Source organism: Euprymna scolopes, chromosome 29 (genome assembly GCF_053919585.1).
Source record: "Euprymna scolopes isolate OS-2025 chromosome 29, ASM5391958v1, whole genome shotgun sequence".
Taxonomy (NCBI): Eukaryota; Metazoa; Mollusca; class Cephalopoda; order Sepiida; family Sepiolidae; genus Euprymna; species Euprymna scolopes.
Window position 1 is genome coordinate 10974839 of NC_136510.1, and position 12837 is coordinate 10987675.

Sequence of the window (12837 nt, forward strand, 5' to 3'; positions counted from 1 at the left end):
ATTAAATAATAAAAAAATATCTGTGCAGAATACGGACCGTGCTGAAATAATTACGTTATTATTTAGAAACCCATACTTAACATAGGAATTTTAGGTTCGTGTAAAATGAATGACCGACCCCAAAATTTATAAACAATTTGATCCCTCCCCTTAACTTAAAATTTCACAAAAATTCAGGAAATCAACCAATTATAATGAAATTTCAGTATTCATTAACTTACGATCACGAAATATAATGAATTCATTATTTAAAAAAATCTTAGAATTATTATTTTATTTAAACAAAAATACCTTGACTGAAATACTAAGAAAAAACGCATGAATTTATTTATGCTTTTAAAGTCCGTGTTAATAAAATCAATATAACTCGAAAAAATAATTCTGTACTTTCACCAAACAATTTAATAAACAAAAGATGCCGTAATAATTGAATTTAACTTTAAAATCCGATCAAAAAATAGTTCAATCGCATTCTTAAAAAGTATCTATTACGTTCATTTAAAATTTACACAATAAAATCCTTATATAAATAATTTGAGTTTTATTTCTGTGTCTTTCTATAAGTTTTTATGAATAAACGTTAAAACGTTCAACAGCAGATATCTTAACTGTAGTTTCTGAACGTATATACCGTTCATTGGATAAAACAGGGGAGGGTAGAGCGGTGGTCCTTGATATATCTAAGGCTTTTGACAGGGTATGGCACAATGGTCTTCTAAGGAAAATTAGATCATATGGAATCACTGGAAGAATTCATAACGTAATTAAATCCTTCTTAAGTAATAGAAAAATCAAAGTTGTCCTCGACGGACGTACATCCAAACAATATGACATAAATGCGGGAGTGCCTCAGGTGTCTATCCTTGGACCTCTATTGTTCCTGATATTCATAAACGACCTCCCTGATAATATTGTTTCGGAGATGGGTATATTTGCCGATGACACCCCTCTCTATAACAGATATGAGGGGAAAACAAATGAACACATATCCAAGAAAATGGCAGAAACACTAGAGGATGACCTCCAATCCGTAGTGGAATGGGGACAAAAATGGTTGGTCTCATTCAACGCTGCTAAGACTAAGCTTGTTTCCTTCAATAACTACAAGAAACCTTCTCTACCACCAATAGCAATGGCCAAGAGCACATTGCCTGAAAGTACTTCTTTTAAACTCCTTGGCCTAACGTTTACAGGGAATATGAACTGGAATAGATACATTGAGAGCATTGCCAAGGCTGCTGCAAGGAAGGTTGGCTCCCTCTACCGTGCTAGAAAACTACTTACGCCTGCCAGTATCCTATACCTCTATAAGGCAACCATTCGCCCATGTATGGAGTACTGTTGTCACATCTGGGCTGGTGCATCTGCTGCTTGTCTCTCGCTCTTGGACAGGGTTCAAAAAAGAGTTGCCAACCTGATAGGTCCTGAACTGTCATCTAGGCTTCAACCTCTGTCCCATCGACGAGATGTTGCATCCCTCTGCCTCTTCTACAAATACTTTAATGGTGAATGCTCTGACGAACTGCAAACACTTGTACCTCCCCGACGTAACTACCCCCGACAAACCCGACAAGCTACTAAGTCTCATCCCTTTACAGTGGAGATCCCTAGGTGCAAGAAAGCCTTTTACTCCAATAGTTTGTTCCCCAGAACTGCGGGTCTTTGGAACTCCCTTCCGGGATTCTGCTTTCCCAACTGCAATGATATGCAGAAGTTCAAGTGTAATGTTAACAAACATCTTTCTACTCTTCTCCCTTCATAATGACCCCGCTAATTAATTCCCTAATAGTAGCCCCCTGCTTCAAAGTGGCACTGTGCCTTGTTTGGGGTGAAAATTGAAAAAAAAAAAAAAATTTAAGTATTTAAGCCAGGAGATACATTTGAACAGAAACTTAAAACCGCCATATATTTTTGCTTATTTATTTATTTATTTTTTTTAGTTTTCTTTTATCCAATCAGGATGTAGCTATGGGGTTTCATCATCTAATCAGAATGTGGCTAGGTTTTATCTTGGTTGTTTTTGTTTTACGGCATATCAACACTTTTTAGGTTATTTAATGCCGAATCCAGTGATTTTGAAGACATTTTTTTAAATAGAATATATTTGCGTTTTCTTTTTAAAAGTCAGTTTCTATTTAATCCATAGTTGGGACCCTAACAGGTACTACCACTCCGGGCCAAGGTGAACCTGGGAGCAATGGCAATTAAGGGGTGGCTACACACTCCCCAAAGCCTGAAAGCTGGGGCCTCACCATTGGATATAGTTTAAGGTCATAGCCAGGACCAGGTTTTATCTTAACATTTTTATTAAACTCAAATGTTTATTAACCATTTGGAATATTCCATTTTCTATCTAAGGGATAGCCTAGATGATAACCGTCGAGACGACAAGCATACTAATATATAGATGATGATGATGATGATGATGATGATGATGATGATGATGATGAATGGTCGTTGCTAGCAAGAAGTCAATGGTATGCGGCTGTTGCGAAAATGCAAAATCATTTGTAATGATTATTAAAAAAATAAAGAGAACTGGAAAACTAGAGAGACTTATTGTCACTCAGAATCCAGGAATGTTGATTTGTGTGGGAACTCCAAGTGAGTACATCGTAATGCTTTGCCTTCTTACTTTCAGTCATTCTAATTTCCTGAATTAATCAGTTTTGTTATTCCTATTTATTTTTTCGCAAACCTTTTATTCTTGATTTTGTCGAACACGCCCGTCGCCATTTTGTGCAATTTCGAACATAAAAACGACACTAAAAAAAAATTCTAATAGAGTTTGGAAACAATCAGAAAAATAACAACAAAATAATTGCAATTAAACAGGGATCCATTCTTAAGATGTGTCCCTTCGATTTGTGCGATTAATGATGAAAATGATGTTTCAAACGCAGGCGTGACAGACCGACGGATATGTTATATTACACTTAAGCGTAACAGATCAAGGAAATTTTATTAAAAACGCAAGCGTAACATATCGACGGAACTGCTCTTTTAAATTTTAGCGGGAGAAACAATGTTGTATTGTCGGGAGGGGTATATATATATGTACGCTCACACCGTTTGCTGCACACTCGTATCGCTACCAAATATAGCAGGATAACTCACCATGGGGTTTAGGAAGTTTTGGTAGATTACACCGCTCATCCTCACGAACGAAGGTGCAGCCCTAGTAGCTCAGTTATAACTGGGAACCCTGTGCACGCTCAAACTGTTTGACGGAGAGCTACCGAACTTGCCATGATAACCCACTATAGGAAGTCGGGTTTATGGTTTACATCCCTCACTCCCAATAATGAAGGTCATTTATAATGGGGAACCCTAATTAGTGTTCATACGTTTGTGTCAATAAAGATTCCTATTACTGCCCCCTCATGTTCTTTTGAGCAATTGCCCAGCCATACTACACAAACATGATCCAAGCAATGCTGGGTCTGTGTGTGTGTCTGTCTGTTTGTCTGTACATTTATAGGTCGATGTAATAAAGCTCAACGTCTGTTTGTCTGTTTGCCGGTACATCTATAAGACAAAATGGAATCTAAGATACAAAAGGTATGTAGAAAATAAATATCAGTTTAAAAAAAATTAAAGGTTATTTTGTTGTTTAGAATCCAGTCAATGGCGCGCATTTCTGCTAATAATTCAATAGAATAGAAAATCGAAAAAAAAGCGCATATTTTGAATGTTTTCTATTTCATTGTTTTGCAGTTAGGTTAATTTGATGAACGCCCTTCTCCACCCCAAAAAGGCTAAACATTTTTTTAATTGTATTTTCCTATCCTATTTAGGCCATTGTAAAACATATAAAAAATAGGTCAACATACGAGCAGAAGAAATGGTCAAAATCCAAAATGGCGTTTCCCGCCATATTGGATATGAAAGCCAAACAATTGTTTTGTTTCTGCTTTCTTTAATATACACACAGAAATGCAAATAGACTATTGTTCTACAAAGATTTTTGATTGAACTGACCTAATTCCAGTACATACACGCACGTACGCACGCGCACACACACACACACAAACACACGCACATACACACACACAAACACACGCACGCACACAAACACACACACACGCACGCACACACCCACACACACAAACACACGCATGCACACACACAAACACACGCATGCACACACAAACACACACACACACAAACACACGCATGCACACACACACACACACACACACACACACACATATATATATAAATATATACAGGTATAATTTTGCTCGATATTTTGAACCATTGTTATAAACAACTCTATCAATCGACCTGTCATGCTTCACTTTTAAATAGCATTTTTCTTGTCATGCCTCAGTTTGAAATCGCTTTTTTCATCGCCAAACTCATGTGTACAAGCATCGACAGAAGAGGTTCTGTCCGTCGGCTGGTTCGCTACACTTCATTTTAAAATGTTCACAAGTCATGTAGAATAGAAAGACAATGTCACATTCTAACATTAAAAAAACAAACTTAATAATAAAGAGGAATAGAACAATGAGTGCTTGTCCATATAAATAAAGCAGTAGATGTATGTATCTAAGTCTGCGTGAAAACATATAACCAATAAACTTTTAAACTACTGATCACCTAACACTGAAATTAACATGAAATAGCAATCTTATAGCAAGGATGGTTTATAATGAGTAAAATCTTTGTTTGGATGGATGAAGTCGGCAAATTGAAATGCAAAATATTAATTTCAACTTGCCAATATTTATATTAGTTTGCGCATGTGTAAATTAAGCATAACTAAAAGTGGTTTAATTTTATAACTTTCATCTCTATCTGTCTAGTTAGCTAAATACTGTGGTTTCGATTCTAGCTGATGGCATCCAAGTCATTATTTTTAACTTTTGAACTCGGTACTATATATTTTATCCCTTACTTTTGGACGTTCCTATTTTGAATGTAAATAAATAATTGTTATAATTCTTCTTCTATCCTTTGTAAATGATTCAAATTTTAGTATGTTATTATTATTTATTTATTGTTTTTTTTACACAGTGATCACCACTTATCAAGGCCAGGAAGCCACTCAGGGATAAGGGTTATTGCAAGTACATTACGTTAGTGTGGAGATTTGATGAAGTGTTTAATTAAGGGGGCGGTTCATTAGGAATTTGTTAACATTGGACTTGAAGTCATCCAAGTTGTAGTCCGGTGGGAAGCAGGCAGACGGAACAGAGTTCCACAGGCGTGCAGTTCTAAGAAAGAAGCTTTGTTCATGGAATCCGCGTTTTGATTTAGGCACAGATATAAAGTGGGGGAAATTTTTCACAGTGGATTCAGCTAGACGGGTGTTTTTCGTGAAAGATTGGCGAGGGGGGACCAGAGATTGGAGTTCAGACGAGCACCTGCCATGGAAATAACGATAAAACAAGGAAAGGCTCGCAATGTCTGTTCTGTGGGAGAGAGGTTGCAGGGTAGAGAAAAGGGCATCCCCCACTAAGCCACGAAGTCTATTTTGTACTCTGTCAAGGCAGGATAGGCTGTTTTTAGCAGCTCCTGCCCAGATATGACAACAGTATTCCATCCTTGGACGTACTTGGCTTTTATATAGATAGAGAATTGCATCAGTAGTGAGATATCTTCTGGAGCGGTAGAAGGATCCCACCATCTTTCCAGCGACCTTGGCAACAGACTTAATGTACGTGTTCCATTTCAGATCAGGAGTAAAGGTCAAACCCAGAAGCTTGTCAAAACACGGGGCCTCACCCAGACGAGAGCCATCCATCACAATTGATGCCAGCTGGGGATCAGAGCGTTGATGATGTAAGGATAGGAGTTTGGTTTTGGATGCATTAAAGGTAACCATCACATCTTTCCCCACTGAACCACGCGCTCGAGATCAGAGGAGAGAGAATCAGAGAGAACTTTGTCATTTACAGCCTTTGATGTGTTGCCGTAGATGGTCGTGTCATAAGCATAGATGTCAACGAATGATTTAAGTATGTATTTAGGGAGGTCATTGATGTAGATCAGGAAGAGAGTTGGGCCCAGGATTGACCTCTGAGGGACTCCAGCATTTATATTGCAGGCTTATTATGGATGATAACGACTAGCAGTTGTCAAAATTTCAGCGTTTCACAGTTGTTATTTCTAACAAATATTAAGTTTTAAAATTTTGCCCCTTAGTTTTGGACGCTATATATATATATATATATATATATATATATATATATATATATATATATATATATATATATATATACAGGGTGAGAAAAAAAAACGGGCCCTAACTCTAATTAGGCCTTGTTTCTTAGTGTTTTGTCCGAATGAAATGAAACTTTGGTCATAACCAGTTTATTATATTCAAACATCACATCAAAACACTAGGGTCTTTGGCCTTTTGTTCTTTGTTCTACAGCATATGTCCATGATGGCCTCAATTTAGCTTTTGCTTTTTTTGAGTCACCATGTATACATATATCTATAATGTAAAGCTGAACGTCTGTGTGTGTGTGTGTGTGTGTGTGTGTGTGTGTGTGTCTGGTCACGAATAGGTTCCCTTATGGTTGATTATTTTAAAAAACTGATTACATATAATGATAGAAGATGTATCGAGGATCAGGAATGGGTATGTTTGATCTGGCTGAACGGTGGTTCATAAAAATTGTGGGGTCTGCGTTCGCGCCTGGCCTCCAAATTATGGAAATAAAAAATGAAAAGAAAATAACGTTTACAAGTGTTTTTGATATAGAATACTTTGATAAGTATATTACAACTTAAATAGGGATGGTATAATAAAATTGTGGGGTCTGCGTTCGCGCGTATACTCCATGGAAATATGGCACAAACTTAAATAAAGACTTTTCATATCTATCTGCGTAAGTATACTTTGATAATTATGCTTCAGTTTGAAGAAATTTGGTATAATAAAACTATTGGGTGTTTGTTCGCGCCTGACCATAGAATGTAAATATGTCACAAAGTTTAACAAGGTTTTTTAAAAGGGGTCCACAATAACATCTTAACTTTAATCTTAATTCACATTAGCTTTTATTTATTTTTTTGAGTTGAATCATATTGTGTCGAATAAATTCACCTCATAAATTCACGTTCTTATTAAAGTGAAAGCCAAAAAAAAAAAAAAGTCAGAACTTTAGAGAATTCTCGACACAAATTTTGCATAACTCTGTTTTTTTCCTTCTCCACTTGCACGTGGCACTCTTTCGAAAATAGAATAATAGATAAATAATAAAAAATACGAATGTTATTTGTTATCGTGTCAAAAGGAGGGAAAATCCTGCTCACCTGATTACGTGTCTTTTTAAAACATTTACATAACATTTTTATTTTTATTTATATATCTGTTTAAACTTTTTTTGTAAGTGTACTAGAATGAATTCAGTGGGTTACAACCCTTTCTGCATGTTCTCTACATTACAATAGTACAACCCTGAATCCAACGACGCAATACTACACCGTTCAATACTGTAAAACTGAAACGAAGCTGTTATGCTTGAAAAGGGCGCCATTTCCTTCTTATTCATATTTATATCGATTCTTTGCTTTAAAAAACTAAAGTAATTACGTGTTTACTTTTTTAATATCCCAGTTTGCTGTTTCGAATTATTTTACTAAAGTAAGTAAAGCTTCATTATTTTTCAAAATTGTTTTTGTTTCTTTGTTTTTTGATATTTCGTAGATATTATTTAGTAAGAGTGTTTAGCAGAAAAGCCAACAAACGACTACCTGAAAAAATAAATATACAAGAAATAAATGTTACCATAGTCAATAAAAGTTCAGTTCATGTTTTTTTTTGTTTTGAAATAGTTTTAATGCTCTTTACTTAAAATAATTTCAGTGGAATTTGAGGCGATAATTACTTAAATGAATTTTGATAGAAACTACACATCCCATAACCGAATATTCCTTAAGCACAAAATAAGGGAAAACATTAAAATATATTTATAAATATTCCTTACGTTGACGGAACTCTCTTAAATTGTTAACACAGAATGCTCAGGTACCCCCTTCAAATAGAAAACGGGGCTCTCCATTTCAAAGTCGCTGCCATTTTGATTTTTTAAAACCGGTTCGTGAAGTAAAAAAAAAAAATACTACTTAAAACTACTTAAAAATACAAACCAATGAACCTTTCTACTATAAAAGTAACTTTTATTTACTATGGTAACATTTCTTGTATATATATATATGTATATGTATATAACATTTTTTCTTAGTAAGGAAACATCATTTTGTTGGTCACTCTTGTCTACGAATGGAAACAAAGTTGATATAAAAAATATATTTTCGCGAAAATTATCTTTACTTTCGTCATATTTTGTTTAGGGTAAAATTTTTGAGTATCAAAACCTATCTGTTTACAACCCCCTCCTTTTCATAACCTATCATACTTTCATCAATCACAGTCCATTTTCTGTAGGCTGCTTTTGAACCCAGTCAACGACAGGTACTCCTGCTAATATATATATATATATATATATATATATATATATATATATATATATATATATATATATATATAAGTTTCCAAAGTTTTTTCGTATTTTTATTGAGAGTACATGCATGAAGCTTTAGTCCCCTTCGAAGTAATCTCCTCCGGCTGCAATACGCTTATTTTACCGTTCCAACAACTTATGGAAGACGGAAGGAAAGTTCTCTCGTCACAGCCTTTTTTCATCTCCTTAATTGTCTCATAATGACAGCCTTTAAGGTTTTCCTTGAGCTTGGTGAATAACAAAAACTCACAGGGAGCAATGTTTGGGTGAGGAACTGTCTTGATGCCCATCTTCTGCATCTTCAGTTACTCGCGAATAATTTGTGTAGAGTTCCTACACTGACATCAAACCGTGTATTTATTAGCTCTATAAACAATATTTGACTTTATTTGACCAATCAACTCTGGTTTTCTGACTCCCTTACTCCTCCCACACCTCTCATCATCCCTCACAGACTCCTTGCCTTCCCTGAATCTCTTAAGCTACCTAAGAACTGATGCTCGATTTATGCAAATTGGTCTAAAAGCTGCCAGAAGCATTCCATACGATTCTGTGGCATTTTTCCAAGTTTGAAACAGAATTTTATTGCATATCGTTCTTTGTCCTTACGTGCGGATTGCAGTTTTGAAATTCACCAGCTGTGACAATCAGGCTTTAGTGGGGTGTATTCCAATTCCTGCTGTAGTTGTTCATTTGAACCTGAAATCATAAAAAGTTGGTCAGCTATCTCATAAGATGTATATCAATAATATACTGAGTTTTCAAGAGTCTATGACGATTTTAAATGTTTGTACAAAAGAGTTTGGAAACTTAATGAAGGCGCACCTCGTTCACAATAACAATTAAAAAAAGTTTACAAGTGTTTCTGATATAGATGTACATAAGAATACTTTAATAAGTATGTTTTAACTTAAATAGGGATGGTATAATAAAATTGTGGGGTCTGCGTTCGCGCATGGCCTCCATAGAATCGAAATAGGCACAAACTTTAATAAAGAATTTTCATATCTATCTGCGTAAGTATACTTTGATAATTATGTTTCAGTTTGAAGAAATATGGTATAATAAAATTATGGGGTGTTCGTTCGCGCCTGACCTCCATAGAATGGAAATATGTCACAAAGTTTAACAAGGTTTTTTAATATAGATCCACAGAATATTGTGATAAGTGTTTCAGTGTGAACCGGTATGGTATAATAAATTATGGGGTTTATCTATTTTATTTTTACTTTTATCATATTTTGCTTTGGTTTTGATACCCCCAAATTCGAAGCTATCTCTTTACAACCATTTTCATAACCTATCATACTTTCATAAATCAGAGTCCACTTTCTGTAGGCTGTTTTTTAACCCAGTCAACGACGGGTACTTATGCTAGTATAATTATATATATATGTATATATATATATATATGTATATATATATTATAGTAAATAATTATGTCAGCCCCTTTACGAAACTCGTTTCTTATCATTATGCACATTCAGTTTATACAAAGTCGGTCGATTTCAGTCTCATGTGCTGATCATCATGTAATGATTGGATCACTCTGACAGACGTTAAAAATTATTTAAAAAATAAATGTTTAAATTCAACAGCATTTCTCTCGGTTAACGGTAGCCGAATGTATAAGGATATGGATAATGAAGCCAGGAATATCGACTGGTGTTAATCGTGACACCCTGCACTGACGATTCCCGAAAGGGTGAAACAATAGTGTCTGTAAGTATTTAATAATTATTATAGTATATATATATATATATATATATATATATATATATATATATATATATAAAAGAGTGAAAGTGTCTGTGTGTATGTATGTGTGTGTGTGCGTGTGTGTGTGTGTGTGTGTGTGTGTCTATGTACATTTCCCGAAACAATAACTCTCTCAATTTTCAGTCTACAGACTCGGAATTTGATATCAGTGTACTAACATTTGAAAAAATCTTTGTAATTCTTTTTTGACCAGAAATTTGGCTGTTAAGAGGTCAAAGTTCAACGATTTGACCTTTGAGAACTCTACCAAACTCCTCCGTCAATTTTGGGTACAAACACTTGAAATTTTAGATAGCGTTTTTTTTGGACATGGATCTAACTTAATAACTTGATTTGAGCCCAAAATAATAAATGTTAAGGGGGCACATAAAGGGTCAAAGTTGAAAAAATTTGACCTCCGCGGTCTCTACCAAATTACTCAGATAATTTCTGGTCTAAACATTTGAAATTTTACATAAAGGGTATTCAGAGATAGGTCAAGCTTTGTAATTGGTTTGGGTCGAAAATTTGAGCTACCAATATATAAATGTATGTATGTATGTATGTATGTTTTCATGTCTGCCTAATACTTTCGACAGATGTGACAGATTTTCACAAAATCAGTATCGTTTTGAAGCTCGATCGTTCAGACGACAAATACCGAAAAATTGGCTAAAACATTAATTTATTCACCCTCAACTGGTCATTTTTCTATAGGAAAGGGTCTCTTTTTTCACTGATATTTTCGGAAGTCATCTCCCTTTTCGATTGTCTAGCCTTGATTTAAACCTACGTCACTTCCGGGTTGGCAGTGGTCGTAACAGCAAAGACGTCACGTTTTTCCCCGTTCTTTTCCTCCTTCGGTGTATTGGTTCGAACCTGCCTTTCTACTACCACCTTTTTTTTTTTTGCTCAACACCCACCTCCAAACACCCGGGCAACGCTGGGCACCCATGCTAGTATATATATATATATATATATATATATATATATATATATATATATATATATATATATATATATATATATATATATATATCAAAAAGAGAATTGGGTCTATAATAATAAATACGAAATTCGCATGAATTATATTAAGCGTATTTTTCAGCTGGCAAAGTCAACGGCCCCGCCCCCTTATTAGTAATAAAATAAGTCCTCGAGTATGGACGAAAAAAAAAAATTAGGCTTTCCACGTGGTATTAAATGAATGTTCCATTAGTGAGGAAGAAAAAAATGTTTGTTTCTGAAGAAAGGATGAAACGTCATGGTTGTAATGTTTGTAATAAGAGGAAGAAAGATGAATATGTACCGTACACCTGTTGTGAAGACAGGCCCATATAGGTAAGTGTGTATGTATGTATGTATGTATGTGTGTGTGTGCGTGCGTGTGTAGATATTCAGTAGATATATTAAGTCCATGATGGTTCTTGTCGAACCGCAAAACAAGACGGCCCGTTGACACCTGGTGGTTATTTCTGTAACGTCCTTTCCAGCGCGACCGACATTGAACTTACTACACGAGTTTGTAGTGCAATTTAAATCTCCTCAGTAGCCGAATTCTTGATACTTCGTCAGGGGTATCAAAGGTATTTTTTTATCGTGACGCCATCACTAGACGGGGTGCCTACCACGACTTAAGAGAGTCCCATCTATACTCGAGAGAGGATAGACTGCGCCAGTTTCTCAACCTGGTATTTTACCTCGCAGTACATAAAGCACCTCGCCTTCCCAAATGGTCACCCATCTGGTACTGGCCAGGCTCAACGTTGCTTAACTTCAGTGATCAGACGAGAACCGGTGTGTCAACGTGATTGCGCCGTATTTTCATGTGTAATGAACAACTTTCAAATAGTGCTTCCAACGCTAACCATTTATTCGAATGGACGTATCTAACGATTACCCGTTCTCGATTTTGGTCCGTTGTTTTTTCCATTATTTCTCGTCGATTGTTTCATTTTCTGTTTTATTTTTCTAATATTCCCGCCTTCAAACCGGACGCGGCCAATTTTAGCCGCGTCGACGTCGCCGTCATCCCGCCCAATTCAACACACTCTTCCCGCCCAATGTACTACTTCATCCGAAATTGCCGCCGATCAAAAACAGCGGAATAATAATAATCAAATCATAAATAAATATCGATATGGCAGCCATAGAATTAGATGATATGCCTCGCACGAACAGTCTCATCTGCGAGGATCGCTTCATAAGCAAATGAACAATACCATCATTTTTATTTTTCACTGACTCTATTTACCTGGCGTTGTCCGGGAATAAAAATATAATGAGTTGGTATTATCTTCATATTAATACGATAGTATATGTGTTATTTTGTGTGTCAAACTTACATCTTTTTTCTTCCGAGTGACTGTCGTTTAATTGTTATGATCCAACCATTTCTTGTAATAAATAATTTACCAATAATTCTTCATAAGTTTTGGTTCGGTTTCGATTATATCTGAAGCAACTCAAGTTAATATATATTATTTCTTCATAAGTTTTGGTTTCAGTTTCGGGTCAAGCTGATGCACCTAAGTCATATGAATATATTTTTATATTTTTGAAATCACAACTTTATAATATGTGAGAATCGCTAGAA

The 12837-nt window shown here is 35.4% G+C and overlaps 1 pseudogene; it reads right to left on the bottom strand.

Annotated features, from left to right (window-relative positions):
- Positions 1-11948: 11948 nt before the first annotated feature.
- On the bottom strand, positions 11949-12065 carry LOC145252910 (5S ribosomal RNA; annotated as a pseudogene).
- Positions 12066-12837: the final 772 nt, after the last annotated feature.